The sequence below is a fragment of the Quercus suber genome, unplaced genomic scaffold (genome assembly GCF_002906115.3).
Source record: "Quercus suber isolate HL8 unplaced genomic scaffold, Cork oak 2.0 scaffold_99, whole genome shotgun sequence".
NCBI lineage: Eukaryota > Viridiplantae > Streptophyta > Magnoliopsida > Fagales > Fagaceae > Quercus > Quercus suber.
In genome coordinates this window covers 1,438,476-1,445,435 of record NW_027069564.1, presented here as the reverse complement: position 1 = coordinate 1,445,435, position 6,960 = coordinate 1,438,476, and the positions used below count along the sequence as shown (strand labels likewise).

The window sequence follows — 6,960 nt, the reverse complement described above, 5'->3', positions numbered from 1 at the left end:
GACTTACATTTGCATAAACTCTTAATCCTGAGAGAATAATGGACCTGATCATAAGGTGTAGGTTGCTTTGATATATCAGGAGTGAGATCTAAAGTAATAGTCAAAACCTCAGTATATTGGGCAGCCACATTTAGTGTTGATGGAACATATATTCTCAAGATGGAATTCATAGTCTCTTAACGGAGATATAAAGTATTCCCTTGAGATAAGTTTAATGAGTTTGTTATTCAGAGAGTTAGGCCTAACCACTTTAGTAAGACTAAAGTATATATTTATGGAATTGGATTTCATAAATATATAATGAATAACATTAAAAGATTAAACCGGGTACTCAAGGATCAAGATGTAGTAATTTACAAAGTGGCAGTCTACATTAATGACTTTGTACTACTACGAATATTTTATAAAGGGGTTGCATGTATAATAAAGTCTTGGGATATAATTTATAGATAAGACCTAGAGTGCAACCATATTTATATAGTGGTATTAAATATAGTTAATGGTAACTTTGGACTTGTCAAGAGTTGACAGAAAAGCCCAAAGCCCATTGGAGCTAGTGTTTTATTGGTCCCTTTTTGGTCCCACTCCAAGCCACACACTTAAGCCCAATTGGTAAAGCCCAAAAGGCCAGCGCAATTAGATAAATTGGTTAGATACAAAGGGAAAAACGTTCAGATTTTTTAGTGTGCGAAAAACAACATTGAAATGGTTTGCATGTGAGTTTTTTGTCACTCACTAGTCATCCCTTTTGTTACCATTTGAGAGACCACACATCTTGGGCGTTAGTGGAATTGGAGTGAAGATTAAAAGTATTCCCGAGTACTTCAATCTTTGATTTTGAAATTCACCGCTTCAAGGTACGATCTCTTGTTCTCAAAATTCTGAAATTTACTTGGTACATGTTATCAATACCGAATGAAGTAGATCCGTTTAAAACTTATTTTCCGCTGCACTCATCTCTAATTTCCATCAGCATAAAGCAAGGTATACACCATAAAGCCTACAAAGTGCATAGAAACAAACCCTAAAAGCTTACAAATCCAATATGGGTACAAACCATAAACAGAAACCTTAAAAACCTACAAAGGTACCAGGTACAAACAAAACATAAAGTAAGATATGCTAAATAACATCATAATATATACTGAATAACATCCACCAAAGATTCAAAACTATCTAAGAGATATGAATTTAAGCCAAGCAATAACCAAAACCAGTATCAAAGCTATAAACATAACATCATATGATAAAGAAAGCTCCCCCTCAAAACAATCACTCCCCCTCAAGTGTAACCTAAAAATTCTCCCCCTTTTTAACCAGAATGGCCGAAGGGTTAGTGCTCCTGGTTGGTGTGGATGCTGTCAAACTTTACTGAAAGTACATCAAGCTGATCCTGCATTGCTCTCATCCTTTTAGTATACTGATTTTGAACCTCTTTAAGTCCATCAAGACTCTCTAGGATGATCTGAAATGCATCAAGAGGTACATCTAATGAAGTAGAAGCTCGGCTCCTCTTGCTTCTGCTCTTAGGAGTGGCTGTCTACCCTGCAGCCTCAGCTTCAGTCTCCATTGGATCATCTTCTTCTTGGACATCCTCCTCTTCTCACCTGGAAGACGACTTTGTATTCTTGTAAGAGTGAATTTGTTTATGGTTGATAGAGGAGGCAAGGGACTGATATCCTGAGGGATTGCAACACCCTTTGCTCTAAAAATCCTCATAAGAAGACTAAGGAAGATCAGCTTGGCCCTTGAGGTGGTTTAATTCTCATCCACAAATGTGTCATATATGTGAGAACTTATGTCAATTAAGGTTTTCTTCTTGAGCTCCATGAGGAAGATAGCTCTAGCGTTTGTAAGAGTGGTCATCTTTCTTATAGGATACAAGTTAAACATCATGATAGTGGTTAGACACCTTAATTCAGCAGAAAAATCAGTAGTGTTGAGACATCTCTTTTCTTTAACACCACCAAGTTGAGACTGGACAACGTCCAAAGATAGCATCCTGTCTTTGTAGTTGGTGAACTCATAATCCTCTAGTCCCTCAAGCCCCTGAACCTTATCAATATCATGAGCATCTATGGTGAACTCACGTCCTCTAATCCAACAGTTCAGCTCATCCTCCTTTATAACAGCATTTGCATAGAATTCTTGTATCAAGGGTTCGTACACAAGGGGTAGGTCACCCAGCAACTTCTCCCATCCCCTGCCTTCAAAGCATTCTGGAATAAAAGTATCCTTCAATTAATTTAGAGCAACAAATCTTTCCTAAATGATGGTTCCCTTCAAGAAAAAATCCCTATATCTCTCAAAGTGTTAAACTGACCTAAATAAGTTAGGATCCATTTTCGGCCTTTTGTCAGATTTCTTAGCAGCAATCTTCTCCTTTGTAGGAGATGCATCCATCTGTAAACAAGCAGAAATGGCCACAACAAGAACAAAACACAAAATGTGGAAGTGCACACATATTAGTAACAAGTTAGTTACAAAGAGAGTACTAGAATGACTAGACAGAACACAGATCAAGCACAGTTGATAACCAAAAGATGGATAGATCAAATCAAACAAGTTTAATCTATACGTATGTAGACATGAGCAAGCAAAAAATATGACATTGTAAAACACATTCAGAGTGAAATATAGAAACCCCAAACCCATATGCCTAAAGAGCAAAAATCTATCAAATTTCTATGCTCAGACCAAAGATTAGCAACCTGATGAAAACACATACCACTGAAACACCTTTGCAGCAAGAGAAAACAACCTCAAACAAACAAACCCAACATTTTAGGCAAACCCATGTTCGAACCCCTCAAAACACAAACCAACATCACAACACCCAGAAACGAGAAAACAACAATAAAAACATGAAGTATGAAGTGAAGACAAGAAAACTCATACCTTTTTCTTGGTGTTTGATGAAGACATGATGCAAAAAATGGGAATTTTTTTTTTCAGAGAAACACGGAGTGTTTGAGAGAGAGAAATGGGGAGACAATGAACTGTCACTGAAATTCGAGGGAAAAACTGAAAAAAAATTCTGGGCTTTAATATTTTGAATCCCTTCTGTGGTTGGCGCCATCTGAAATTCAAAAGCTTTCCCCCCAATGAAGCATCCCTGTCTCCTACTTCATCAACTCCGTAGCCTCATTTTGAGACCCATGCCCTTCCTTGCCTTCCTTACCTGAAGTAGTAGTGATTCCTTTTGCTTTCTCACCAATGTAGCTGCTTTTGGCCGTTTCATGCTCACATCATGTAGCCTAACCTCTTAGGCCTTCTTTTCTTGTCTCATTCTTAGTGACACACGTCCCCAAGGGCACCTGTGTTGACTCGGATTCATTTCCCACTCCATTCCCTTCCTCCAATGCGTGTGTTGCCATCGCCTTGCTTCCCTCTGATTTACTCGCCGCCCACCCCCAATTGGCTCTTCCTTCCTCATGTCCTACGTTCATGATGTCTCCTCTACCTCTCCTTGGTGCTGCCTATGGACATATGAGAATTACTTGATACTGTTTAGGGAGTTCAAGGGCGAACAAGTCCCAAAGGATATTTCACTATGGCAGTCTCCTTTTTGGGTGTAGATACACAACCTTCCTTTAAAGAGTATAACCAGAGAAACAGGCAGAGCTATAGGAGCCAAGTTGGAGGAGGTCTTGGACGTTGATGTTGCGGAGTCTAGGGTACATTGGGGTAAATTCTTAAGGGTGAGAGTGCAAATCGATGTCACAAAGAAGATTGTGAGGGGGAAAAGGATTGTAATAGAAGGAGGGGAGCAGAGGTGGATAACTTTCAAATATGAGAGGCTTCCAAACTTTTGTTACCATTGTGGGTTACTTAGTCATGGTCTAAAGGACTGTGAAGAAAGGAATGGTGTTGATGAACAATTGGACTTGAGTAAGCTTCAGTACGGGGCATGGCTGCATGGCGAAGCACCAAGGAGAGGTAAAGGAGACATCATGAAGGTAGGACATGAGGAAGGAAGAGCCAATTGGGGGTGGGCGGCGAGTAAATCAGAGGGAAGCAAGGCGATGGTAACACGCGTTGGAGGAAGGGAATGGAGTGGGAAATAAATCGGATTCAACACAGTTGCCCTTAGGGACGTGTGTCACTAAGAATAAGACAAGAAAAGAAGGTCTAAGAGGTCAGGCTACATGATGTGAGCATGAAACGGGCAAAAGTATTTGTATTGGTGAGAAAGCAAAAGGAATCACTACTACTTCAGGTAAGGAAGGCAAGGAATATAGCTCTGCTTGTTTCTCTGGTTCTACTCTTTAGAGGAAGGTTGTGTATCTGCACCCAAAAAGGAGACTGCCATAGTGAAATATCCTTTGGGACTTGTTCGCCCTTGAACTCCCTAAACTGTATGAAGTACTTCTCATATGTCCATGGGCATATCTCCATTATTCTCTTTTTACCCCGCCCATCCCCAAACTCCACTAGGTAGAGCTCATCCTCCACTTCATTTATCTGGATGCTCTTCTGTGGTTTCCAGATCATTCTAAAGTTCTTCCTAAGGGCATCAATATTTATGCTTTTATGTGAGAGCACCTTCATCACTAGGCAATTTTTCCCTATCTTCCTTGCTGCCTCTATTTTGCTACTTCCCAGTGAGATACTCTCATCATCCACTTCTGTAAATGAAAACTTTTTCCAAAGCTTTTCTAACTCTTCCTTCATAGCCCCACCCCCTCAGATGGTCCTATACAGATGAGGACCACTTCACTCTTGTAATGGCTAAGCCTGTAAGACTCTGAACTGCTTCCACATGCACCAGGCACGAGAGCACTCCCTCATTCTTAAAGAATGGAAAGTCCTCCCCCCACCCCCACCCCCACCGCCACCCCTAACATTTTCTTTTGATTCATCATCATTTGGGCTACCTTCTTGGTGAATCCCTCCAACTTTTTGTTGCCATCTCTATCGAGGTCCTAAGGTCAATCTTGGTTAAATGAGTCAAGCCAAGTGATTTAATCCAACTGAGGTATAGGATGTGCTTTTTTTGAGTTGGCGGTGCTATAATGCCTGAAAACAAATAACCTTTTATACATCCATGTCCCAAGTTAAAAAAATATTTTTCATTTTTTAAGTCCTTAGGAATTTTTAAGCCCATTTTGATGAAACCCAGTTACAAAGATAACTCATTTTCCTCTCGTTGGCCTTACCTTTAGTTTCATTAGGGCTGGGTCCTTTTTTTTTCTTTTTTTTTTTTTAAAATTTAAACATATAAAATATTTTATTGGTGTCTAAACTAAGTTTAATTGGTACCTAATGAACCAAGAAATTCCCATCATCCAAAAAGGACATTGGATGATCAAAGCGCCATAAAGGGAGCATTTAATGCATGAGCCATTACACATAGATGAACACGAAGACATGACCTAAAAAAAAGTTACAGACACACCATAATATTCTCGATTCTCAACATTTTCTCTCTAATACATTTGACTTTGCCGTCAGAGGCTTATTGGTTGACACCGCACTAGAGACCTTTATGACTCATTGTCAGTCTTGTGCAAGGATACCAAGTGAATCCTCTAGACTCCGTTTGGACAAGCCTATCAATTGTCAAATTTGGCTTCATCAGTTTGGTGTCGTCTGTGGGAATCGACTTTCAAAATTAAGTTAAAAAATGTAGCTTCACCATTATTAACATCTAGATGGAATCCAACCTACCACAAGAATTAGTGGCATTGGCCTTGCAAATCCAAACACTCACAACTAATATAGAAGAACTCACCAAGCAAAATCAAGAGATGAGACAACAATTGCAACAAGAAGAAAACCACTCACCAAGGAGGATCGAGAATAAGAGGAATGAAGACGAGACTTAAAACCTAGAGGATTACCATGGAAGGGATAGTTCCAAGAGGACAGAACGGTTTGGCAAGGCGAGTAACGATCTCCTCAAGAGAATGAAAAGAGAGATGGATGAGCTAAAAAAATTCCATAAAGGAGAAAACAACTAAGAACCTAGACGAAATAGTGAAAAGGACTTATTTGCCATTCACATCAAAGCTTCCAGAGTGTCCCTTGCCATCGAAATTCCATCTTCCACCGCTTGAGTCATATGACGGTTTGAAAGACCCTTTGAATTGCATAACCACCTTTAAGATGACCTTGAGCATGCAAAAAACTCCAGACAAGATTGTGTGCCAATCTTTCCCGACGACCCTCAAAGAAGTAGCATGAGTATGGTTTAGCAAATTGGCATAATCTTCCACAAATGATTCTAAACAGCTGAGTAACTTGTTTGTGTGCCACTTTGAAGGTTAGCAATGCTTAAAACGGTCAGCGTATCATCTGCTCATGGTCAGGCAAGAAGAAAGGGAATCATTGAGATCATATGTGAAGCGATTTAATAGGGAAGTGCTAGAAGTGGACAAGGCTGACGATAAAGTACAACTGACTACGTTCAAAGTCGGTTTGAAGTCCAAAAAGTTTGTAGTGGCTCTTACAAAAAGCCCTCTGGAGTGGATGACATAGTTACTATTAAAAGCTCAAAAGTACATGAATGTAAAGGGCGCTTTTGTTGTAATTGAAGTAAGAGAACCTTGGAAGGGCAGGATAGGCGCTCAAGACGGTCCCAAAGGGCAAAAAAGGGAAAGAAAAGATCAGTCATCCAGCCAGGATCGCATTAAGAGGAGAAATGATAAGGCCTAAAGAACGATAAATTTCACACCCTTAGTAATGCATGTTGACTAGATTAAGGACAATCACCCACTTAAATGGCCAAAGCCATTGAATTCTTCACCCAATGCTCATAGTAAGAAGGAGTATTGCCATTTCCACTGAGATGATGAACATTACACAAACAAATGTAGAGACTTGAAAGAACATATAGAAGAATTAATCCAGAAAGGAAAGTTACAAAAATTCGTGAAGAAAGATACATTTGGATGATACAAGTGGGAACATTGGGTAGAATCCAAAGATAAGCCGAAGGATAAAGAAAAACAACAAGAT

At 39.6% G+C, this 6,960-nt stretch overlaps 1 pseudogene; it reads right to left on the bottom strand.

The window, feature by feature from the left end:
- The window catches only part of LOC136068111 (uncharacterized), a 15,402-nt pseudogene extending 12,025 nt beyond the window's left edge, over positions 1 to 3,377 (bottom strand).
- Positions 3,378 to 6,960: the final 3,583 nt, after the last annotated feature.